The sequence below is a fragment of the Pipistrellus kuhlii genome, unplaced genomic scaffold, assembly GCF_014108245.1.
Source record: "Pipistrellus kuhlii isolate mPipKuh1 unplaced genomic scaffold, mPipKuh1.p scaffold_m20_p_2, whole genome shotgun sequence".
NCBI classification, from domain to species: Eukaryota; Metazoa; Chordata; class Mammalia; order Chiroptera; family Vespertilionidae; genus Pipistrellus; species Pipistrellus kuhlii.
This window is the reverse complement of record NW_023425515.1, coordinates 873756-900157: the sequence shown is the minus strand read 5'-3', so window position 1 is coordinate 900157 and position 26402 is coordinate 873756. Positions and strand designations below refer to the sequence as shown.

Genomic DNA, 26402 nt, shown 5'->3' with positions numbered 1-26402 from the left:
ATAAACTCTTGCATTCGAAGGTAAATATAAAAATGGGAAAAGGGAGAAGAGTCCTGGTGTTTTATTTTCCCAAGGAAGGCAATATCGCCAGGCATCTGACTCATGTTTACATTTTCAAAGCACTTCATATCTCGCTGGCTCTTGGGGAAGCCTGGTCTGTGTACTCGTTGTCATATGTGTCATCTGACAAAATGTGTTCATTACGCCGTTTTTGCTTTTTTTTTTTTCTTAAACAATTTACTTTAAACCCCTGGAAATATTCTTATTGCTTTATTAGTCTCTTAGTTGTTTCCTAAGGATTTATTTCCTGTTCTCGCTTCGCAAGGAAAACTCAGCCTGAATGTCTATTCACAATATTAGAATTCTTAAATGTTCCCCTATCCGGACTTGAGCAGCTTTATTTTTCCTCTCAGTTCCTACGTGGGGGACGGCACAGGAGAAAAAAAGGCCTCTCTGATTTCCTCTGAGCCCACCCAGCTGTTTTATTTCGTGCTCGCTTATTTCCCAGGCTCCCGGTTGGAGTGAGGAGCCATCAGAAGTGTTCTGTTCTCTTTAATACTTTATCAGCATTTCCTTTATTAGCCACATTATCCTTTATCTCTTTCCTGCGAAAGCTTTTAAAGGCAAAATTGATGAAGCCAACGTCATTTGTTATTTAAATATGATGCCATCAACATGTACAAGTACATTAGAAGAAGATTTAAACGCAATATCCACCCTAATGATCACCAGCCCACACGCATCTGGCAATCTGACTCCCCTCCCCCTTCTGTCAGGTTCCAGGATTCCAGCCGCTGAGCACGGAAAATGATCAGGGGCCCCAGTATGACCAACTCCGAACTGGTCACAGACCTCTCACAAGGTCAAGAGCAGTAAACGTCTGTCTTTATAGCAGCAACACATTCTTAAGTTAACCCCAAACACCCAGATGTGTGTTTCCATCATTGGTCTTTATGGGATCACAGGACCGCCATTCCAAGACCATCTCTAAGAAAGGGTCTGTGAGCAGATATATGGGAAAGAAGGGACCACCCTGCTACCCCCCACTGAGGGAAGGTTTCCCCGGACTCCACAGGACTTGCTCTGTGACGCTGCAAATGGTAAATATAGCTGCGTGAGTCACCCCACAAAATCCCAGTCCTGGAACCTGGCGTCAGGCATGACGCTTTGTCCTCTCTCTTGCTCACGAATGACAGAGAACCAATCCAAGGAATTCTGGTCTATATAAAGAACACTCTCATGCTGAATCCCTCTCTCCGGAAGGTACGTTCTGCCTTTGACATGACATGTTTCCTAACTGTTATCATGTGTTTATTTATCTTTGAACTAAATTGTCAGTCCTTGCCACCAGGGATGGCATTTCCCCAGAACCCTCCTGACTCATACTAAGGGAACAGAACAGCTGACAAACTCCAGTGACCTCTGAAGGGACAGATGTGCTTTGTGGCTTTGGACAGCCACGTGGCTTTCTGACTGTGGGTGACAGCGTCACCCAGGTTAAAACGGTTGGCAGAAATGCTCGGGCCTTTTCCATATTTAGCAAGTTGATCATAGGGTTATGCCACCTGTTCTGTGGCTCTGTAAAGCCTCTTAATTATGACCATCCTTACCACTATTCTTCATCACTGTACATGTCTTTTTAAAAATATTTTTTATTGAGTTTTTACAGAGAGGAAGGGAGAGGGAGAGAGAGTCAGAAACATCGATGAGAAAGAAACACCAGTGAGCTGCCTCCCGCACACCCCCTCATTGGGGATGTGCTCACAGCCAAGGTACATGCCCTTGACCAGAATCGAACCTGGATCCCCTGAGTCTGCAGGCAGACGCTCTATCCACTGAGCCAAACCGGTCAGGGCTGCATATGTCTTTGTGTGGATTTCTTTATACATGCAAAATAATCCTTGCTTATTACAACAGTAACAAGAGTTAACATTTATTAATTGCTTCTAAGGTGCCAGGAGCTCTGCTTAAAAGCTTACAGCTGTTGCCTCATCTAATGCAAACAACTCTATGAGATGTGTATCATCTCCATTTTGCAGGTTAAAAAAAAAGGGGGGGCCTGAGAATAAAAGAATCAAATTTACCATCTATTCATTCTTCCTGAAAAATTTTCAAATTATTTTCTGCAAAAGTGGCAGAAAAAAATAAACTAGTAGTCAGATTTACATGTAAATGTCATGGTTAAAACATTTAAGAAAGGGTTTTTGAAAAAATTAAAACAGAAAATCGTAAAAATGAGGCAGGACAGTAAGAAAAGGGGAATATTCCTTGACAAATGGAATGGGGAAACTGAGATAATGAAACAAACTGGCAGAGCAATTTACAACCAGGTAATAAATCCCAAGACCTTACCTTATGCATTCCAGACCATGCTAGGGCAGATCCTGTGGTCCAGGTCCCTTAGGTGACACTCTTTGAAGGTTAGACTGACCAGGGAATGACCTATACATTCATTTTGATTCAGCATCCTATTGAAGGACACACATGGAAAGCTGATGAATATTCTGTTGAGATCCCCCAGAGACCACCCCTAGAATCCTAGCCTTTAGGAAACAGACAAAAAAAACCCTAAGACAAAGGACCCCGTTGGAGTGCTCTCTCAGGAACATACCCAGGCCTTCTTTGCTTTCCTTCTCTTAGGGTCCCCTTGAGACTTGCAACCAGGGGAGCAGCAGGCAGTGGCAGCAAACCCCTGAGCCTGTTTCCAGCAGCCCTTCTTCTGTCTCTGGAACTTGTTTCCCAGGGTCCACACAGCCCAGCAGGCTCACTCTGCCCCTGAAGAGCAGCCCATTCAAAGCTTCTCAAGTGCCCTGTCACTTTGCACGCTAAGTAAACTTCCTCCTGTGCCAGAGTTCTTGCCTCTGAATTCTTTCTTCATTCAACTCAAGAACTGAGAGCCAACAAAAAGAATTTTAATGATACGCTGGAACAAATTTTCAGGTTATTGCTACGAAACCTGAGATGCTTAAGCTTGTATCTTCTTCCAGAGGAAAAAGTTATACTGATTTGTTCTAAATGCTTGCAGAAAAGCAAGTTTAAGAGGTTTAATTAAAATTAACAACCAACTTTTCAAAAATGTCAAAGTTATCAAGAATAAGGAAAGACTAAGAAACTGTCACAGCCAAGAGGAGCCTAAGTGCAATGTGGTATCCTTTGACATTTGACAAAATCTAAATATGAATGAAGCATAAACTTCAGTTAAAAAAAAAGGTATCAGTATTGGGCCATTCCTGTTGACAGATTGCCATATGAACGGAGGATGTTAATAATTAGGGAAACTGGGTGTGGAGCATACAGAAACTCTCCATGCTATCTTGCCATTTTTCTATACGTCCAAAATTACCCTAAAATAAAATCTTATTTTTTTTTTAATAAATAAAACCAAAGTCATAGCATTCTGGAGGTTGGTTATACCACAATGTGAATGCATTTAAAACAACTAAACTGTACGCTTAAAAATGGTAAAAATCTATGTTATGTAAATTTTACCACAATTAAAAACTTTATTCAAAGAGAGGATTTTCAGTCTGCACAGCGGAGGGCTGCAGGTTTGATTCCCGGGCCTGGTCGGGTGCATGCAGGGGCAATCAATGTGTCTCTCTCACGTCACGTATCTTCTCTCTCACCCACTCTCTCCCTCCCTTCCTCTCTTCCTACCCCCCCCCCCACAACAATAACAAAAAAATAAATAAATCCTTGGGTGAGAATGAACTAAAAATTAAAAATACAAATAATAATAATTGCAGTATTTCTTGAAAAAAATCCACATACAGTGGAACTACACTGTTCAAACTCATGTTGTTCAAGAGTCAGCTGTGCATAGGTATGTGACTGGACTGACTCTATTTTGATGTGGAATGTAACTTCAGAGCATTTTTTGCAAAAAACCCTTTGTAATGTTTATTGATTTCCTATTTGTGTCCCTTCTAAATGTAAAATGTGTTGTTTTTAAAAGTTAATGAAAACATTTCCCAATAAAATCATGTATGATGTCCACCACGATAGCATCAGTTGAAATTCCTTTGAACATTCCAATCAAAGCAACAAGTAAAACATATGAGAAAAGAAATGTTTACTTGTATGTGGTAGTGTTGTCTATTCAGAAAATCAGAAAGGATAAATTTAAAAAAATGTATAGAATTTATGTTGGATTGGAATATAGTAATGAGAGGTCTGATCTAGGCTTTACTTATTAATTTCATTTCTTTTGTAAAAGAATATGGCTCCATGGAAAAGGATACCAACTATTAATTGGTCCAATTACTCAACTCTATTATTTGCTTTATTGTTTTTGTGGTGTCAATATTTCATATCAAATTTTTCATACAAAAAATTTTAAATGCTGTCCCTATAGTTCTAAACCTTTAATCTTACTGAACTCATGAACACCTAGACATGCAATGAGGGGGCCCTGGGCCCTTGAGTGGAGAAATGGGCTTTATTGTTGTTGTTGTTGTTTTTTATTGTTTTTTTTATTAAATTATTATCTGTGTACATATTTTACCATTGCCCCCCTCCCATTGTTGTTGTTATTTTGTTCCTAATGTGTTTTGGTGACAAATATTCCTGTAATGAACTCCTGTTTCCATCTATAGAGGGTGGGTCTTTCGTCCCTGGAAACAAAGGAGCTTGGACAGTAGGATGCACGGCTTTGAGTAAACATGTGTCCTAAGAGCAAAACACTACAGCTGAGGGACCAGTTGGGAGCAGAGTGTTTCAAAGTCCAACCAAAGTAGATAGCACCCTCGATCTGGGAAGTTGTATAAATGGAAGGAAGGGGCCAATGGAGCAAAGGCACCAATGAAAATAAGTGGACATTTGCTCTAGCTGGTTTGGCTCAGTGGATAGAGCATTGGCTGTGGACTGAAGAGTCCTGGGTTTGATTCCAGTCAAGGGCACATGCCCAGGTTGCAGGCTCAGTCCCCAGTGTGTGGCGTGCAAGAGGAAGCCAATCAATGATATTCTCTCATCATTGATGTTTCTCTCCCTCTCCCTTCCTCTCTGAAATTAATAACACAAACACACACACACACACACACACACACACACACACACACATGCACACACACACATACACACAAAAGAAATGGACCCTTCGTCACTGAAGGGCAGTCAGAAACTCCTGGTCTCAGAGGTGAGCCCCCAAATGTGTCCACAGTGTGAGAATAACCATCAAATCAGGAAAGTGATGGGTCACACCAGCAGCACATGGTCCCCTTGGGTCCTCCTGCAGAGAACAGACTTTGGCCACCCTGGAAATGAGTAGACACAGAGGTGAAATGGATAATCACAACTTAAAATAAAAACATTTAATATTTCTCCCTGAATCCACACTTCCAGAGGAGACAACCCTTACCCATAATGAATATATAAAGAGTGAAATCAGATGCTCCTGAATCTTCAACACACATCCTCACCTCCTACTCACTCCTCTAAATAAGACGCTCTGCACAGAGACACGGAACTTTTTAGAGCTGCTGGAGGGCTCCCAAGATGCTTCCTTTTCTGACACACACGCTTTCAACCTATTAGGAAAATGTTCTACTTTGAGCAATGGTACTCTCTTTTTTAAAATCCTCAAATGGGGATATGTTTTTATTGATGAGAGAGAGAGAGAGGGAGGGAGGAAGGATGAGAGGGAGAGAGATAGACAGACATTGATGTGAAAGAGAAACACGGGTTGATTGCCTCCCTGGATCAAACCCACAACCTAGATATGTGCCCTAACTTGGTGTACAGGACGACACTCTAACTGAGCCATCTGGCCAGGGCAAATGTTTCTTAGTCTTAACTCTACCAATTAATCTATATATATAAAAGCCTAAGCAACCGAACAACCGATCAACTGGTTACTATGACACATACTGACCACCAGGGGATAGACGTTCAATGCAAGAGCTGCCCCCTGGTGGTCAGTGCACCCCAACGGGTGTCAAACACAGGGCTCATGCTGCTGCTGCAGCCCAAGACGGCAGTGGAGCAGCAGCAAGCCTACCAAGCAGCTAGCAGGTGGCGTAGGACTGACAGTTTCTGGCCTACTCCCCGCAGGCAATGCCAAGGTACCCCACCAATGCACAAACCTGCACCGGGCCTCTAGTATGTAATAAAATAAACACTAAGGACCTAGGTAAATGTTTTTGCGAGTTTTTTTTTTTATATATATATATATATTTTTTTTACTGATTTCAGGGAGGAAGGAAGAGGGAGAGAGAGATGGAACTATCAATGATGAGAGAGAATAATGGATCGGCTGCCTTCTGCACGCCCCCTACTGGTGATGGAGCCCACAACCAGGCATGTACCCTTCACTGGAATAGAACCTGAGAGTCTCAGTCTGATGCTCTATCCACTGAGCCAAACCAGCTAGGGCACAAGTTGTTGTTTTTTATTTATTTATTTATTTTTTAAAAGCTGTAGATCTTAGAATATTTTATCTGGGATTGTGTCATCAGAGGTGAACTGAACAACCCCAAGCTGCTATTTTCATCCAGGGGAGGGGGAACACATACTCTGGCATGTTCTTGTCCACACACCAGCGGCGGGCTGCACGAGACCCACTCCCACTGGGGTGGCTGCCTTTGCAATCTCTGTTCACAGCCTTTCACATGGTGGTAGTTCATGCTATTTCGGAGGGATTCCCTTGCAAAAATTCCCACCAGTATTTTTACAATTTCTTACGATGGAAATTTTATACAGGCACCAAGTAGACGTCTTGTACAATGAAACCCAGTCATCCAGACTCACACTTACCAACTCAAGGCCAGCCTTGCTTCACCCTGCCCTCACCCACTTCCTGCCCTCCTGTATTGTTTATTTTTTTAATTTAAAATTTTTTAAATTGATTTCATAAAGAAAGGGAGAGGGAGAGAGGAAAACATTAATGATGACGAAAAATTATTAATTGGCTGCCTCCTGCACACCCCCTATTGAGGATCAAGCCCACAACACCGGCATGTGCCATGACCGGGAATCGAACCATGACCTTCTGGTTCAGAGGTTGAACCTCCAGGATTATATAATTTCAAATGTAAATATTTCAATGTATAATTTCATATCATATCATTTCATTTGTAAATATTTCAATATATAATTCTGAAACACAGGGCTCCACTTTTGCACCTACAGACTAACATTAATTTCATAATTTCTGATATAGTCACATAAATTATTTTATAGTAATTCAAACGAGGTCCGTTTTTGAGGAAAGCTCGTTTCGCACCATAAGGAAGCAATGCGGCTGGCTTCCGGTCCACAGAGGAAGGGGTGGGAGCTAAAACAAGGACGGCGATGGGCAAAGGGGGTGACTGTGGGTCAGAGCTGGGCTAGCCAACCTCCAGTTCCTTTCCCCACACCATGGTGTCTCATGGGACTGGCGCTCAGGAAGGCGGGGCCCAGAGGGGACTGATCTGGGGAGGGAGCCCTCCGCCCCCTCCCGCACAGCTCTCCCCCTTCCCCAGGTTCCCAAGGTGCCTAGGCTAGTATGAGAAACTAGCACCAGGATGGGATGTCTTAGCGGTAATGCCCGTTTGTAGACGGGGTAAAGCATCCACTCTGGGGCAATCAGTGATTGGGGGCTGGGTGGGTCCCACGTTACAGGGGATGCTGCCAGTGGCTTGCCCATGGGGTGTGGTGAGTGGGCAGAACCTCCCGGATAGAGCCAAGGGCTGCTGCCAGGGACGATGGGAAAGCGAGGTCTCCAAGCTAAGGGGATCAGCAGGGGACCACCATGCCAGCCTGTCTTCCCACCCAGCAGAGCTGGGCTGTCAACTCACCCCTCTCTGTGGCTCTGTGCTCCCCACCCCGTTCCTCCCCAAGCAGGGCTTAGAAAGAAGACTGCCCTGCAGGCTCCCAGCCTGAGAAGCAACCTGCCTCCCTGAGCAAAGGCCTCCTCTTCCTCCCGTTCAGTCCCCTGCCCCCTAGGGGTGGGGTATGGGCGAGAGAGGACCCTTGGAAACGACCTGAGTCCCCTCTACCACAGGGGCCTCCTCCAGGGGGCCAGGCCGAGAGCAGGTAAGGATCAAGGCCGAGCGAGAGATGGGGATGAGGCCAGGTTCAGAAGGACCTAAACTCACTCCAGCTGTGACACCTAGACAAGGCCTGCTGACCGGCCATCTTCACGGGCGCTCCTTTTCCTCTGCCTCCTCCCTCCCTATTTCTCTCTCTCTTTTTCTCAACAACTCCCCCACCCAATTCTTCTTCCCTCTTTACCCAGAGTTCCCTCCTCCCTAAACCGAGTTTTGAGGCCCGTTAGTGTAACAGTCACCTCGGTGGCTCCTTAAAGACCAGGCTCTGGCTCTTGCCCCCAGGCATGCGACTCTGCAGCCTTGAGGCCTGGCCTGGGCATCTGCCTCTTTAACAAACCTGGAGATTCCGGTGGGCACCCAAGTTCAAGAACCCCTTGCTGTGGACAGAAAGGCCAGTCCAGCTGACACCTGAGTGTTCCGGTCCCTCTCTAGAACACGGTGCGTTTTCTTAACGCAATCCGCCCACAGAGCGACGGTGGCTGCAACATGGGAGCCAGCAGCCACAGCTGTCAGTGAAGGCATTTAGTCTGCGCCCTAAATACCCTCCTCCTGCCCGGGAACTGCCCCAAACAGCTGCCTGGTGCAAGAAAAGCTCAGGACACTCTCCTGGGCTCCAGTCACTCCGCTCTCTCTCTTTCCAAATTAGGGAAGCGGCCTGCTATCCTTGGACATGGCATTGGTATGGGAGCCGACTGACAACAGCCATGTCTGCAAATGGCAAACCCTGACGTCTGAAACCTCGGCAAGCTGCTTTGCTCTGACAGAGCTTAGATCTGCACACAAAGCTCCGTGCTGGGGAGGCTGCCCTGGAAGGTGCGGCTCCCGGAGTCAGACAGGGGAGGCTCCTGCTGAGCAAGGCGATGGGGGGGGGGCGCCTGGTCCTGGAGGAACTGCTTCTTTTCATTTCTTTCAACAAAAAAGCTTCATTCTACCCGGAGAAACCCAAAGCACTCACCGGAAAGGATGTGTGCACCTCGTGTGCCTGCAGGGCGTTACTTACAACGGCCAGGACGGAAGCAGCCCAAGCGCCCAAGCGCCGTCGATGGATAAATGGGCAGAGCGGCTTTGGGGCAGAACCATGGTGGAATATTACTCGGTCATAAAAAGAGTGAAATCTCGGCATTTGTGACAGCACGGAGGGTATATGCTAAGGGAAACAGTCAGAGAAAGACAAATACCATGTGACTTCCCTTATATGTGGAAACTAAAGAAAAAATAAACAAAATAGAAACAGACTCATAGAGACAGAGAACAGACTGATCATTGCGAGAGGGGAGGAGGGTTGGGTCTGGGTAAACAGGAGTAGGAAATACAAATTGGTGGTTCCAGAACAGTCACAGGGGTGTGAAATACAACCTGAGGAATACAGTCAGGAACACTGTGATAACCGTGTATGCTGCCAGGTGGGTACTGACAATATGGGGGGGGGGGCATTTTGTAAAGCATATGATTATCTCACCACTATGTTGTGCACCTGAAACTAATACAAAATAATACTGAACATAAACTGTAACTGAAAAATAAAATTCTAAATATTTTAAAAGACAAGGACACTTGAGCCTAAAAATAAAAAACAGCTTTATTGAGGTATAGTTACATACTATAAACTCACCCATTGCAATGGTCCATGAGTTTTAATGAACTCACATATATTTTAGTGAACTTATACATTAGGAATGAATTCCATTCCCCAGCACTTCCATCCACCCCAAAAGCTCCCTTTGTCCACATGCAGTCACTCCCCACTCCCACCTCAGCTCCAGGCAGTTCTGCCTTTTCTAAAACTTCCTATAAATGAATCATTCCCTATATAGCTTTGTCTGGTTACTTTCATTTAGTGAAATGTTTCTGAGGTCCATCCAGGTTGTTATATAACCAGTAGTTCGTTCCTTTTAAAAAAAAAAATTATATATATATATATATATATATATATATATATATATATATATTGATTTCAGAGAGAGAGAGGGTGAGATAGAAACATCAATGATGAGAAAGAATCATTGATTGACTGCTCCTGCATGCCTCCTGCTGGGGACTGAACCCATAACTAGGGAATGTGCCCTTGACTGGAATCGAACCCAAGACCTTTCAGTACACAAGTGGACGCTCTGTCCACTAAGCATAACCAGCTAGGGCTTGTTCCTTTCTCTTGCTGAGTAGTAGTCCACTGAGTGGATCCTTTCACTGTCTTGGTTTGCTCTTTGTTTAAATCTTCACCCAAGGATATGTGTAGGTTTGTTTGTTTTTTTTAAAGTTGATTTTAGAGAGAGAGAAACATCAATATGAGAAACTTCCATCAGTTGCCTCCCACTCTAACCAGAGATCAAACCTGCAACCTAGGTAGGTGCCTTGACTGAGAATCGAACCTACAACCTTTTGGTGTATGGAATGATGTTCCAAACAATTGAGCCACCCAGCCAGGGCTTGATTTGCTCTCTTAACGCTCTGAAACAACATGTTTTCCCATTGGATGATGAGAACTCCCCTACAACTAGAAACTCCAACGCTAGACAACGTGTCGCTGTCCCCGCTGGCAGTCCAGAAGAAACCACTGTGTGGGCTGGGGCCCAGCTGAGAGGGTAACTTTCTCAGCGCTGGTCCCACACACAGCTCTAGTCCTTCCATTTCAACTGGTGACACCTACTTCTCAGTGAACAAAACCACTGCATGTCTTTTTTAAAAGATATAATTATGCATGCAAAGTTTTCTTCTGAAAGCTGCTAGTGCCATTAGGTAATCACAGTTTTATGTGTATTTTACCATAAGAGGATCCATGTAAAAGTATGTGCCCTATCGTCTTACAAGCTGACCTGCCGTCTGTGGCGCACACGCTGTGCTCAGGCTCACAGCAGGCTGCAACGCAGGAAAGTGGTGGAAATGTGACATTCGGTGAACGTGCCCCACGCATCTATTTCGAGCGCATCTTCTCTGGTTCGAGTATCGCTGTGCGTGGCGTGCGCTACAAATACTTCCTCCGCTTCCGAGGCATTCTCCGAGCGCTTTCCCACATAGCCAGCATTCCGGGCCTCCGTCCCAGCCCGGCTCCTCTCCCACCGGCCCGCCCTTCCGGCCGCACAGCTGAGCGACCAAAGAGGCCGGAGGATGTGCTCAGCCAGCCTGGGAGCTCTTTATTTTTAACGGGATGATCACGATGTTTCTGACAGCACAGGAAATTCGACACGTGTTTATTGCTTCTTTGCAAAGGGCCCGATGCCAGGGTAGAAAGCCATGATTTATACGCCTCATTCATTCAGAAGCAACGTCTGCACCAACTGCCTGCTGGGGGCGAGGTACGAAATGGAGTAACTGTCATCCTCAAAGAATGTGCATGTGCGGCCTAAGGCAGGCAGGAGCTCAGGGTTGTTCTTAGGTGGCTCGTGTCTGTGATGAACTTTGGAGACCTCCGTGTTCTTTCTTTGGTTTGGTTTGGCAGAAAAAAACTGTGTTGGCATTCCTCTGGAGACAGAAATCCCCTGCTTCACCAGAACGCAAGTTTCTTTCCAACCAGAAGAGCACGCGTTAGCTGGATCCAGCTGCTTTCTGCGCGGATCGAAACCCGCCCTACGTTCTAACCTTGGCCTGAGAGGGGACACAGGATGCTCCCAAAGAGCCTGACCAGGAGCCAGAGCAGCCTGCGTGCTGATTCTGGCTTTGTTGCTGAGTAGCAGGGTGACCTTGAGCATGTCTTTGATTTCCCTCAGACTCAGTGATTCCATTTGGAAAAGGAAGACCCTGGTGTCTAAGTTCTTACGGTCCGCTCAGCAAGGAAACTCCATGAGGCCCTGTTCACTGAGGACACAAATCCCCCGCCACCCTGTCTGATAACCATAGCAGGTCACCCGCCTAAGACTTTATGACTTCCGTCCTTCAGGCATCCCACCCCTTTTCTTTCCATGGCTGCGTAATAAAGTGAAGTAAGAAACACGTCATTGATACAGGTTGATGTTTAAACTTTGATTTTGACTGTATAATAATGAGAAAAATAACTTTCATACTTTAAACACATATACTGGTACATATAAATATACTTATATGTAATACATCTATTCTTTCATGGAAATGAGAAAGCAAGTCATTAAGGTAGGCAAATTAGAAATGAGCCTTTTGGGTTTTAGGGTCATTTCTTTCCTACTCCTCCAACCTCCAGTCCCAACACTAACCAACCAGGAGGCTGGTGACAGGTCCCACAATGCCCTGCGGCTGCAAAGTAAAGGAAGGAGAAGACACCCGTCTTCATAATGTAAAAAGCAGTCTTTGCTCAGCCTTTGTGTCTTAATGATTAATTTCTTAGATATTTATAAAAGCTGCAGTAACATTTTTTATAAAAAACAAAAGATGTCCTAACTGGTTTGGCTCAGTGGATAGAGTGTCGGCCTGCAGACTGAAGGGTCCCAGGTTGGATTTTGGTCAAGGGCATGTACCTTGGTTGCAGGCACATCCCAAGTAGGAGGTGTGCAGGAGGCGGCTGATTGATGTTTCTCTCTCGTTGATGTTTCTAACTCTCTATCCCTTTCCCTTCCTCTCTGTAAAAAATCAATAAAATATATTTAAAAACAACAACAAAAGATGACAAAACATCAAAAACATAAAAATAAAAGATTAATGTTTATTCTGCTTTCTGTTGATCTGTTGTGAAGCAATTAGGTAGGCATAAGAAATCCTGGTATATTTTGATAAAACGTGGTTAAAATTCAAATATCACATCTTAGAAAGAAGTATAAATAATTATTTTGATTAAACAAATGTTTGTCAATTTTAAAAAGGGGAATCAAAAAAATTGACCTGAAGATACAGATATAAAACTTAGGTATAAAGTTCAATCAAATCTCCAATCCATTAGCCATGGAAAGATAATTATATAATCAGAAAATGACCCTTCCTGCCATCATGCTTCAGCTGAAAATGGAAAATAAAAAGCCTGGATAGGATGAAGGCTTGGGACAAAGGCCAGTGTTCTAGTGAGGCAAGAGTTACCACAGAGAGGCAATGACGAGGAAAGGTCTGATAATGTGAAGGTGAGCTGGATTAACGATGGAATCTTGTCATCAGTGAGAAAAGAGTTTTGGAAGTCTGGATGTAAGCTATAGAAAAGTAAATTTGAAGCAAATGCTGAAATCAGGTCCTGCTGCAAAGGACAGAAAATCCAAAGGAATAGAGACTTAAACATGATTTAAATGTTTTCTCCAAACATTCATATGATAGGTGCCTCAATCAAGAGAAACCCAGGTTCCTGCTAACGTGTTGCTCACCATCCTGAACATGCAGCTTCGCCGTAGGGGCCAAGACAGCCCCTCAAGCCCTACTTAGGCAGCAAGAAAAAAGTAGGGGGAACAAGCCCCCTCCACGTAAGGACACTTCTGAGAAGCGGCAAATACCATCTCTACATCTCGTGGCCTAGAATCTAGTCACATAGTCACAACACGCGTGGGAGGCTGGGGTTCTGAATTCTGGGTGCCCGTGCGCAGGTAAAAACTGGGATTCTGTTACTGTAGATTAGGGGTGTCGAACTCAATCAGAGAAGGGGCCAAAATCTAAAATCCAGCCTAAATCGCGGGCCGAATGGTTTACTGAACAGTCATAAACTGTCATTGTGATGGAAACGCAGTGGAGTGCAGTGATGACAGTGCGGTGCGGGCCACATTGCAAGGCCTGGCGGGACGGATTTGGCCCGCGGGCCTTGTGTTTGACACATGTGCTGTAGATGGATGCATGTGCAGTAAGGAATTTAACCGGGCCCAAGGAGAAGCCTGGACTTAGCCTTTGGCTTCAGATGGGTTGCCATGCTCAACAGGCGTCGCTGTTTAGGTTGGAGGCCGGCCATGGCAGAAAGGCTATGTGGGGGCTCTGGGTCATGTGGCCTTAGTCCAGCTTCATGAGGGGCTCCAATTGAGGTCAGCCATGTGGGAAGTGAGCATTATGACATGATGGGGCCCCAAGAAACACTGGGCTCCAAGCTTGGGTGAGCTTCCCTGGCTGGCAGGAGCACCGCTGACCATGGCTGCACAGGGAGGACAGTGGAAGCTCGGCGGGGGGCATCTTCCTGGACTCTGCCCTGCGTGCGTCTCCCCCGGCCGACTTCAAGCGGCATTCTTTTGCTGTAATAAGTGATAACCTGGGTACCACAGCCTTCAGTGATACCGTGAGCCTTTCCAGCAGAGGGCTGAAACTGGAATGGTTTGGGGATTTCCCTGAACCTGTAATTGGTCTCAGAAGTGAGAGTGGCTTTATGCAGACTGAGCTCACTAACATCCCATCCATCCCAGCCATTCCCTCCCAATAACACAGGAGCAAGAGGACAAGGCTGCATGTGGCCTGAGGCTCTATGTGATCCAGGTCTTATCTGCCTGGCCTGAAAACAAAGATTCTTTTTTTTTTTAAATATATTTTTTATTGATTTTACACAGAGAGAAACTGAGAGGGATAGAGAGTTAGAAACGTCGATGAGAGAAAATCGACCAGCTGCCTCTTGCACACCCCCTACTGGGGATGTGCCTGCAACCAAGGAACATGCCCTTGACTGGAATTGAACCCGGGACCTTTCAGTCTGCAGGCCGATGCTCTATCCACTGAGCCAAACGGGTCTTGGCAAAAAAAAAAAAGATTCTGATATCTGAACAAACATCATTTATACTAGTGGCTGTTGCAGGAAAATCCCTGCAATAGGGCTTCCTGCTGCGGTCGCTGCCTTGCCTGCTTTCCTCCCTTCTCTGCCGCCCTGCTTGTTTCTCTGCAGCTTCCCTCCCTTCTGCAGACTTATCTTCTTTTTAGCCTGTCTTGATATGCAAATTACCCGACATCTTGGTTGGGTTAATTTGCATACGTGCCCTGATTGGCTGGTGGGTGTGGCTTGTGTGGTGGAGTGATGGCTAATTTTCATATTACTCTATTATTAGGTTAGATGACATCCCAGCATGCTGCAATCCAAGACATTCCGCTGTAGAAGTGGGAGTGGGGGATGCTGGTAGAGAACAGCAAACTACCCCAGCACAACCTGCCCATTCAGCCACCCAGCTATCCCCACGCGTGTCTGCCCGCCTGTCTGTAGTCATACCTCTCTCGGGAGCAGCACCCTCAAGGTCCCATGGAAGCACAGCCTGCAGCGCCAGCACCGGCATCTGGGGCGGAGCGCAGAGCTCTTCTGGCTCAGAGGGGCTCCTCTGGTCTGGAAGCCCATCAAGAACAGAACAGGCATCTGCCTCAGTGAGCAGCACCCCACGGCGCAGCCGGAAAAGAACAGTGGAATAGACTCTCCCATTTGGAAAGAAGGTTCACGGGAGAGACCCAGCACCTTGGCCTGCAGCACTGAGCCAATCCTATGGACGGTGAGCGTCCCCTTCTCTGGCAAAGGCGCATGTCGTGGTCAGCGTCTGAGTGCCTCCAGCTGTGGGACAGTCTCCCGCTCATCACCCTCCCAGCTGCCCTGAGGGAGGACAGCCTTGTCCCCCATCTATAAAAGCCACATCAGGAGGGAGCACTGGCCCAGCCAGCGTGGCTCAGGGGTTGAGCGTCGACTTGTGAATCAGGAGGTCACGGTTTGATTCCCGGTCAGGGCACAGGCCTGAGTTGCCGGACTGATCCTCAAGTGTGGGGCGTACGGGAGGCAGCTGATCAATGCTTCTCTCTCATCACTGATGTTCTATCTCTCTCCCCCTCTGCCTTCCCCTCTGAAAGAAATTTTTAAAATAAAATAAAAAGAAGTGAGTGCTGGAGGGTTTACCCATTTGGGAACCGAGCAGCATGGGAATGAGGGGTGCCTGCGGGGTTGCTCAGGGGTAGCAGGCCAGTTCGCGGTCCCTTTAACAACACGATGACGGAAGGACGACGACGAACACCTGAGAATTAAAATATTTGGGACGCCCGTATCCTAGGAAAGGACTGTTGTTTTGCTTTGGCAGCCCCGCTCCATTTTCAAGAACCACAGCCCAGATCCCCGCCTGGACTTTGTGCTGTTTTCTTTCTGCCTGAAGTGGTCTGTCCTTTGGCTGCTGGTCGCTCTGCTCCCCCAGCCCCTCTCTTCCAGTCACTGGTCGCTAGCCACCTTCCAATCTTAGGGAATGAAGGACTCTCCTGGAAGGCAGCACCCTGACACGGGCATCTGCCTCTGGATTGTCTGGCAGAGAAACTGAAAATATGAAGCCCTTCGTTCAACTCTGAGATGTCAGGGATGCCACCTGCCCAGGCCGCCTTTGCTTGAGGGGGACGCGGGGGGGGCGTTGAGTCCACTCATTACCAGCTTCTCCATCACATCGAGCCGGGCACAGAGCTTCCCTGGCGGAGCAATGCTGCCCACTCTGCTACAGCCTGGCTGGCTGCTCCCCAACTTCACGTCTGTCCGGGCTCTGCAGGAAATGGCAGGAAGTAGCTGAACGTGCCCCAAATTCTGAAATTTTCCGACCAGTTTTTCCTAACGCTCGGCCTCGGTCAACTGGGAGTATGCCTCCTAAAGTACCACAGGAACCTGCCACCAACTGCCTCACGGCCACAGACCGGCGGGAGAAGGCAGCCAGTGCCCCTGACTACACAGTTGGGTATTGCATGTTTGACAAATTCCTGGGGCACACGGGTTGAAAATCACTAGTCTGATCCAACACTTTGCCTTCAGATTAGGAATAATAAGGAAACTGTCCAGATAAGCCAAGGAGACCTCGGTGATGATGGAGAAAAGAAGCCAACGGGGCCACAAGTCAGATGGAACAAAGGAGGCCTCGTCTGGAGGAGGAGCCCGTGGCTGGCAGCCGCTGTCCTGCTCAGCCAGGGTCCGAGAGGGGGAACCACAACGAGGAACTTCCCCATAGAATTGTGGTACCACCTGGCATCTCCTCGCCACTGGGCCCTTCTGGAATATCCGGAAAACCCAGGAGTCCCTGAAGGAGACAGCAGCCCAGCTAATGAGATTGGATGCGGTCAAAACGGACACAGCCCAGGCAGCCGGCCAGGAGCTGGAGGGTAAGGAGCCTGGGCTGCTCTTGGCCCTGCGTCCTCTGCACCCCTCCTGGCTGTGGGGCCAGCGGGCACTCTGGCAGCTGCCCCAGGGCTGGAGGGAACCTGGCCTCCATCAGTTTTGCCAGCCCTGACATGTTCTTAGGCATTCATGAGCGATGGCAGGACATCAAGGTAATTTTGGCGATTTCTGCCACCATAACATCTTTCACAAAGGCTTCGCTTATTCTTTTTTTTTTTTTTTTTTTTATATATTTTATTGATTTTTTTTACAGAGAGGAAGGAAGGATAGAGAGTTAGAAACACTGATGAGAGAGAATCATCGACCAGCTGCCTTCTGCACACCCCCAACTGTGGATGTGCCCGCAACCAATGTACATGCCCTAGACCGGAATCGAACCCAGGACCTTTCAGTCCACAGACCGACGCTCTATCTACTGAGCCAAACCGGTTTTGGCTCGCCTATTCTTTAAAGAATTATTAACTTAAACCCGTGGCACACATTTTTGGGGCTTGTTTTGCATGAGTTCTGGCTACACTTGTTATAAAAACTAGAGGCCTGATGCATGAAATTCATGCAGGAGTAGGCCTTCCTTCCCCCAGTTGCTGGCACCAGCTTCCTTCTGGCACCTGGGACCCAGGCTTCCCTCTCGCCACGGCTTGGTCTGGAAGGACATCCGTCTCAGTAGCATATTATGCTTTTATTCTAGATTTTTCTCTTAGTGGACGTACATGTAAGAATTTTGAGTGACTCGGTACACAGTCAGGACACAATGGTCCCCAGTTGCCACGCTGTAGGAACTGCCAGTTGGCCCATCAGCAGCCTCTTCGTGGTAAACACATGCTACATCGCGGTGGGTCAATGGATAGCGACAGCACAGCCAGGGAAAGAGGTATGTGGCTCGGTGTTAGCTTTACACAGGCTGAATTATCAGATGGCTCTGAGAAGGATATTAATGTAAGAAATAGAACATATGGTTTTAACAAGTTTTCCTTTCCTTTCCTGATATTCCTTTCCTTCCTTGCCTTTTTAATACCAAGTTTCTGATGCAGTATAAATGTTTCTCCTGTGAAGGGGCAAGGATCTTCTGTATGGAAGAAGGTCCGGAAACGAATAAATTAAGTTTGTATATATAGCTTATAACAACTCCATCTTGAACTTGACAAAATCCACTATATGTTTGCTTAAGATCACTTAAAAGTGGTTTCTGGTTCTTGCAGTTGAAATAATCCCAACTCTGCCTCATAGATTGCTTTTTGCTTTAAAAAAAAAAAAAAAAAGCTAATCTATATCTATATCTAAAAAGAGGTAATATGCAAATTAGGCTGGGAAGACCTAACGGTCATGACCAGCTCAGGAGGAAGGGCCTGGCGTGAGCCCAGAGCCTGAGAGAACAGACAGCACGACCCACGCCTGGCCTGGGAACCAGAGAGAATAACATGCAGGGGGGCGGCCCCCAGCCCCAGCTCCTAGGCCATGGCTGGGGACTCGGTTTGATTCTGATCAAGGGCATGTACCTAGGTTGTAGGCTCCTCCCTGGCCAGGGCCCGTCAGGGTTTATGCAGGAGATAATTGAAGTGTGCCTCTCACACTGATGTTTCTCTCTGTCTTTCCTTCTCTCTTTTATGCTCTCTAAAAATCAATGGGAAAATATCCTCATGTGAGGATTAAAAGGAAGGAAGGAAGGAAGGAAGGAAGGAAGGAAGGAAGGAAGGAAGGAAGAAAGGAAGGAAGAAAGAAAGGTCATATCCTATGAAAGAGACATCTTGAAAATGCCTAAAGAAAGTTGTCATTTTTTCATGGTAAAGGGACTGGAGCCCGTGTTGATGAAAATACCTTGGCGGCTGCAGCAGTCAGCAGTGGCAGCAGCAGTAGGGTGATGGAGGTGACACTTTCCCCTGATCAGTCCGGTCGCCTCCCACAGAGGGAGGCCAGACTCCGGCTTAGGCAGGCCCGCTCCCTATGGGAAGTGGGCCTAAGCCGTCAGTAGGACATCCCCTGAGGGCTCACGGACTATGAGGGGGGGCAGGCTGGGCTGAAAGACCCCACCCCCCAGTGCACGAATTTTGTGCATCGGGCCTCTAGTGGTAAATATATTTTAAAATTTTAATAATAAATACCTTAAAATTTACGGTATTTTTTGAAATAATATATTTGTGAGAAGAGAAAAAAAGAACAAAAGGCACCTGTGGTTCTAATTATCTCAGAACAGACACTGTTAATACCTGGGAGCATTTCTTTTTCTGCTAGGCCGTGTGTGTTGTGTGTGTGTGTGTGTGTGTGTGTGTGTGTGTGTATATTGCATGTTTTTGTTTGTTTGACTATTTTTCATAGCTATGATCATATTATAAAATTCTCTCTTCTGCAATAGCCATTTATCATTTCTGTTGTGTGAGTGGACTGAGGCTCAGCTGAGGGGTTCACCTGCTGGTCTCACCTGGTGCAATTCACGTGGCTGCAGTCACATGGCAGTGGGAGTAGCCTCCCAAATGGCTTCATTCATGTGTCAGGTCCTGGGAGAGAGCCTGGGGCTCCTGTGCAAAAGCAGATGTGTCCAGGCCTTTTTAAGGCTCAGGACCAGAATGCCCACCTCTTGCTGTTGGTCACATGTGCTAGTATGTACATGACATGGCCTAGGCCCTTTCCTTACTTGTTAGTTTCTCGTTGGGACTTTTTCTGGCTAGTCTTGCTGATTTACTATTCCAAATAAACTTCATAATCAATCTGCCTGGCTTCAGGAAGAAAGAGAAGATGTTTATTTTTACTGGCATTGCTTTAAATGTATAAATAATGGAAGAGAGAATATTTTGATGATATTGAACCTTCCTCTTTAGGCACATGGTATGCTTTTCTCTCTGTTCAAATCTTCTAATAAGTTTTAAAGTAATTTTTCTCACACAGGGTTTTCACAGTTCCCATTAAGTCTGTGCCTAACATGTTTTATTATTTCCGAACTCTTTAATCCAACTAAGGTTTTTTGGGGAAAGAAGTAACTCATGGTATGATAGCAAAACCTAGAATTTTTCTTCTAAATAAAAGCCATTTAATCTATTATTTACTGAATAATCCTCTATCCTCTATAAATTTATATCTTTTATCATATATTAAAATATATTGGCATCTGCCAAAACCGGTTTGGCTCAATGGATAGAGCATCAGCTTGGGGACTGAAGGGACCCAGGTTCGATTCCGGTCAAGTGCATGTACCTTGGTTGCGGGCATATCCCTAGTAGGGGGTGTGCAAGAGGCAGCTGATCGATGACTCTCTCTCATCGATGTTTCTAGCTCTCTATCTCTCTCCCTTCTTCTCTGTACAAAATCAATAAAATATATTTAAAAAAAATATATATATATATATATATTGGCATCTGTTCTGAGCTATCTTGTCTAATTAATCTTATGCCCAAATAATGTTTTAACTCTTATAGCTTTACTGTTTTATGCTTAGTAGGGCTCTTTTCCCTTCAATTAACATTTTAAAAAATCTTTTTAACACTATAAATTTTTCAGAAGAATTTTAACATAATTTCTTTAAATTTCCTCATTAAATATTATATTGAGAGAAATTAAGCCTAAAATTAATTTGATAAGACTGGGCATTTAAAAGTATGTAGATATCCATTTTAAAAATATGGTACATATCTCAATTTTCATATTTCTTAATTTAGCCTTATAGCTATATCCATGTAACTAAAACATATATTAAATTCAAATTGCTCCATGTATTGTATGTTTTTATTGCTATTGAGAATACAATCCCTATTTTCACTTTATTTTCTAACTGGTTATTGCTGTTAAATAAAAATGCCTATTGATTTTTGCATATGCAGGTGTTTTAAAATTTACAGGCGCAACACATAAATGGCCAAACAAGTAACAGTCTTCAGCCCTCTATAAATTAACCCAGGTTAGCTCTCCAGCAACCACTTCTGCTGGGAGGTGGGGTGGGAATCAATCTTCCTATTCAGGTGAAACTCAATGGAGAGTGTTTCATTTTCCCTGTTCCCCTCCCCGTTCTCCTTCTCCCTGAAGTATTCTAATCTTCTCCCTGGGACAGGAGAGGCGTATGGTTCCAAACCTCCACGGACCTTGGCCAGGGTCTCAGCTGGAGCCCCATGCAGTCCGTCCCTGCAGACCCAGGCAACACCAGGCAAGAGGGATCGGCTCACATTCCTGACACAGCCAGCAACTCACTCTTGCTGGACCTTCTAACCCTCTGCCCCTTGAGTGTCCCCCGGCTCTGAGTTTCCCATCACTTTCTCTAGCCCTGTCCATCCCCTCCCAAGAGGGTGTGGAAGCCGGAAGCCAGGTGGTTGGAGCCTACCCCAGGCTCTATGCTGCTCTGCTCCCGGTTCACATCCTTCCTCTAACCACCCGTTCCTATCGTGGGGAAAGTGCTGTGTCACACATTTCGTGATTTTTGATATAAATCTGATGAAGAGGGAGTTGGGGCACCTACTGGGAATTACAAGGCATAAAAAAATGCTTTAGCTAATTTTTTAAAAGTATTATCCTACTGCAAACATCGATCTTGTCTCCTTCTATTATGGAATGTAAACACCCACCACACAAAGCGGAGACATGAGAGAGCTCACCCAGCTTCCAATGCTAACATCTGCTTTGCCTATCGCTTTCCTGCCCTGCCCGGCCACTCCTCCTCCCTACTCCCTCCCCCCATTGGTGAGCATGAATTTTTGTGCACCGGGCCTCTATTCAATTGATAAAATGGCCCTGGTTCCTTTTTTATTTTATTATTTATTTATTTATTTATTTTTTGCTTTAAAATTTAGAAACAAATTTTATTTAAGATCTGAAATACAATTCCTAAAATATCAACTTCTCCAGAAAACCGTGGCTACACAATAATGCATTGCCTCTATCATGTTAGAACATGCATTAGACTCAAATACAAAAACCATGAAACAAACCACCATCCTTCAACAATTTGAGCAAAGATAGAATGCCTAAGAACAACATAGATGGATTTGCAGAGGATGGGCTGTTTTACTTCAAGCATCATTAAGCACAAATGACCCTGGTTCCTTTTTTAAGTCACCTTTGACTGTAACATGTACCGCTGCTTGATTTTTACATTTGGTTGGCAGTCCTTTGCCCTGTCTTTTTAAGAAATATTTTTATTGATTTCAGAGAGGGAGAAGGAGAAAGAGAAAGAAACATTAGTGATTAGAGAGAATCATTGATCAGCTGCCTCCTGCACACCCCACACTGGCCCGCAACCTGGGCATGTGCCCTTGACCTGATTCTTCAGTCCAAAGGCCAACTCTCTACCCACTGAGCCAAACCGGCTAAGGCCGAGCAGTCTTTTAATGAAGACCCCATGGACCTTGCTGTCAGGCCAGGTGTTTGCTGTGCACACACATGTATCATGGTGATTGCTGATTGCACACGTGAGCTCTGGAATCAACATGGGTGCTGCACTTAGTTGTGGCATGGCCTTGAATGAGGATGGCACTTTGTGTGTCTCAGTGTTTTCCTTTTGTAAGGCAGGGAACTAGTAAGATTGTTGTGAGGATGGAATAAATTAAAACATTTAAAATGCTTAGAGCAGTGCCTGGCCCACAAGTAGTTGATAAACACATGAGCTGCTATGAATCTTGTCAACCTTCCTGTGATGAACGGATTCTAAGATCTTGTTACAGGGAACTGAGGCACAGAGAAGTCAAGTCAGGAAGCTCGTGTTGAGGTTGGGCTGCCAGGAGGCAGGCCTGAGGTAGAGGTCCAAGTGGAGAAAGTACTTAGGGGTGCTCTCCAGGTCAACAGGTGTGGAGGGGTAGGGTGATGGAAGCTGGCCTAGGTTGGGCAGAAGGAAAGGTTGAACTGTGATGCAATCACAAGGTTCCCCAATGGCAGTGGTAGGCAAACTGTGGCTCTTTGGCCCCTTGAGTGTGGCTCTTCCACAAAATACCATGGCCTGGGCGAGTCTATTTTGAAGTGGCGGCATTAGAAGTTTAAGTTTAAAAAATTTGGCTCTGTGGACTAATTTTAATCGTTGTCCTGTTGATATTTGGCCCTGTGGACTAATGAGTTTGCCGACCACTGCCCAGTGGGTGTGGAGTGGTTTACAGTTTGATGCTCCCTTTTAGAGGCGGAGCCAAATTCCCCTTCCCTTGAGTGTGGGCTGGGTTTAGTGACTCTCTTCTAATGACCAGAAGAAAAGTGGATAGAGAAGTCAGAGCTCGGCCATACAAGGCCCTGCTGGCTCTGCCCTGGGATCGCCTGGTCTGGAGAGGTCAGCTGGCACACAGAGAGGGCTCCGGAGTGGCCAGTGGAGAGTCCCGCATGGTGAGGACCAAGGCCTTCAGCCAACAGCCACTCTGGAAGTGGACCTTACAGCCCAGCCAAGCCTTCACAAGCCTGTGGCCTAACCTACTGATGGTAACCACCGAGACCAGGAGCAAGAACCCTGGTTGAAGCCGCAACTGCTTTCCCGACCCACAGATACCAGGAGATATTTGTGAGAATATCTTGTTTCTTGTTTTCAACTGCTAATTGTGAGGGTGATCTGTTATGCACAACAGCTACTAAGATAGGGACCTTAGCAGCTGGCACTGTCCTTCAGAGTTGTCCCAAACTGGGGTGAGGAGAGGTCTTCACGTTGACTACGTTCATGAGATGTGGCTTGACCCTCTAGAAGGGACCTTGACCTTGGGCAGAGCAGCTATCCGAGGCCGAGATAAGTTCCAGAAAAATGACTGAGCTGAAAGCGGTTGAGACCAAACTCTGAGCAGCTCAGGAGCGTGGCCTTCAGCCCTGACATAAAGGTCTCGGGGGGCATCACGGTACCCACCGAAAGGCCTGTAATGGGACCGCTCCGTTGTCTGGAGGGAGCACTGGGCTTACAGCTGAACGCAAGGCATAGCACTCTCGCCGAAACCGGTTTGGCTCAATGGAGAGTGTCAGCTTGGGGACTGAAGGGTCCCGGGTTTGATTCCGGTCAAGGGCATGTACCTTGGTTGTGGGCATATCCCCAGTAGAGGGTGTGTAAGAGGCAGCTGATCGATGACTCTCATCAATGTTTCTAACTTTCTCTCTCTCTCTCCCTTCCTCTCTGTACAAAATCAATAAAATAAAAGTAAAAAATAAAAAGGCAGAGCACTCTCTTCTACCGAAAGCTGCCTACAATCCACTTCCCCAGGGCTTCGGAAGAAGATGCAGGTGTAGCCATTTTCACCAAATATTCCCCACTCCTCCCCTCTCCAGTCTCTACAAGGATGATGGGAAGGAAGAAAGGAGGCAGGTGGCCATGCGGCAGCGTTTCTGGTGGAAGTGATGAAGAGGAGGCTGTAAAATAACCTGTCCTCCCGTCAGTGGGACCCGCTGGAGGGCGAGGCTGGTGTTCCATCCCCTGCTTGCAAATGTGTCTAGTCAGCATTCTTGCTGATTTATTCCTGTGTGTATTTCATGATAGAGGAAGATTAAAGGCATGGCATGGCTCAGTGTTGAGCATCGACCCATGAACCAGTAGGTCATGGTTCAATTCCTGGTCAGGGCACATTGGATTGCAGGATCGATCCCCCGTGTGGGGTGTGCAGGAGGCAGCTAAGCAATGATCCTCTCTTATCACTGATGTTTCTACCTCTCTCTCTCTTTTATCTCTGAAATCAATAAAAACGTTTAAAACAAAGACAGATAACAGAATGGAAAGGCCATGGGACACCCTCCAGTCTAGCTTTTTGTGTGGCAAGAATATGTATTTCCCGCCAAAACCGGTTTGGCTCAGTGGATAGAGCATCGGCCTGCGAACTGAAAGGTCCCAGGTTCGATTCTGGTCAAGGGCATGTACCTTGGTTGTGGGCATATCCTCAGGGGGGGGGGGGGGGAGGGGTTTTGCAAGAGGCAGCTGGTCGATGATTCTCTCTCATCTATGTTTCTAACTATCTATCCCTCTCTTTCCTCTCTGTAAAAAAATCAATAAAATAAAAAAGAATATGTATTTCCCACGAGTCAGATGGACTCTTAGGAAGATAAATGGTCTTGCTGGACCCTCACCCAGGAGACTGGGGAGAGTGTACTGTGTGCAGGCAATGGGATGATGGGGGAAAAAAATCAAGCTGGGGATGGATCTCCCATTAAAACTGTGGAGAGAAGGACCACCAAGCTTCCTATGTCCCCCATGAAAGCAGTTTTCAACAAGGGCCAGTCCTCTGGAGAAGAGGCATCTCAGCGGAAAGAGAACTGCAGCACTGGCTGGTTAAGATACTCGCTTTAATATGGCACCCAGCCCTTGAAGACAACATGAAGTAAGTGTCTGAGAGCCGGAGCCATGCTTGCACCTTCTCACCCTCAGGATCTCAGGCCATGAGACAGGCAGACACTTGGACATGTTCTGATTTTCAGAAACTGAAATTGACCAGGAAGTTCCAGCATCACCAAGGTGTGGTGAAGGGATGGAAAACAGCAGTGAATGGGGAAAAGTGGTTTCATGTTTGGAAGCCATCACACACCATGATGGCAAAACTCATTCCACTGGTAACTCTCTGCACTGCACCAGCATACCGTAATGATTGTGTACAACCGGCAGGGAGGAGGGAAATTGGCACGCCTGTCCTCGAGGAACAGGAAACGTCCTGCGGTAAAGGAAGCAGAAAGCAGGCTTGCGGAAGCCAAAGGCTTGCCAATGTGGATCCTGGCTTCATTTCCTGTTTCCTTGCATTGTCTACCGAGGTTGATATTTTAGTGGTTGAAAAGGATGGGTGAGACTGGTGGAGGGGGAGGGATCCACTCCTGAATTGCAAACAGGCAGGCTGAGATGACTAAGTCCCTAATGGATTGCTTCAGATTTGCTGAGTTGGAGTTGGCAGGAAGATCGCCAAGGCAGAGACGGAAGCCCTCAGGGCAGAGAGGAGCTGAAAACTGAGAACTGGAAGCCGGGAAATACCACTTGTAACCACCTTCAAAAGCAACTGCTCCGTCACTGCTGTCTTACAAAACGCCTTCCATTCTACAGGAAGGCACTCGGGACAGTAATTCAGTCGTTTTAGAGAACATTTTTTAAGTAATGCAGTTTAAAGCACATGACGGCACCCAGGCATTTCAAGACATCGTCAGTACGCCTTCAATGTACCTCTCTGCTTACTGGAGAGGTCCTTGTTTAAAACCCTTACAAGGATTCTCTTTCCATAGACGGAGTACGTCGCCTAACACGGCATTGCTGCCCTGCCAGGAAGCAATGCTGCCCCCAGACATGTGTGACCTGCGTCGGGTTCCGGCGGCTCCGGCCCGGAACCGAGCGGAGACAGGCAGGTCCGCCCGGCTTTGGTTCCCAGCGCCGCGCACGGATATGAATATTCAACACCCGCCCCGGGCGCGCAGGGGCGTACCCACAAGCCCCCGGGCACGGGGACCCCGCGCCGCGGCTCGGAGGGGGCGAGGTCACCGGGCTCCCCGAGACCTTGGCCCCGGGCCCGGCGGCG

The 26402-nt window shown here is 46.5% G+C and overlaps 1 long non-coding RNA gene across 1 annotated transcript; it reads right to left on the bottom strand.

Annotated features, from left to right (window-relative positions):
* Positions 1 to 12732: 12732 nt before the first annotated feature.
* On the bottom strand, positions 12733 to 14384 carry LOC118722284. The gene is made up of 2 exons (XR_004988957.2): positions 13718 to 14384; positions 12733 to 13513 (listed from the first exon to the last, which is right to left on the bottom strand). It is a non-coding gene; the product is annotated as an uncharacterized LOC118722284 (long non-coding RNA).
* Between the last annotated feature and the right edge of the window lie 12018 nt (positions 14385 to 26402).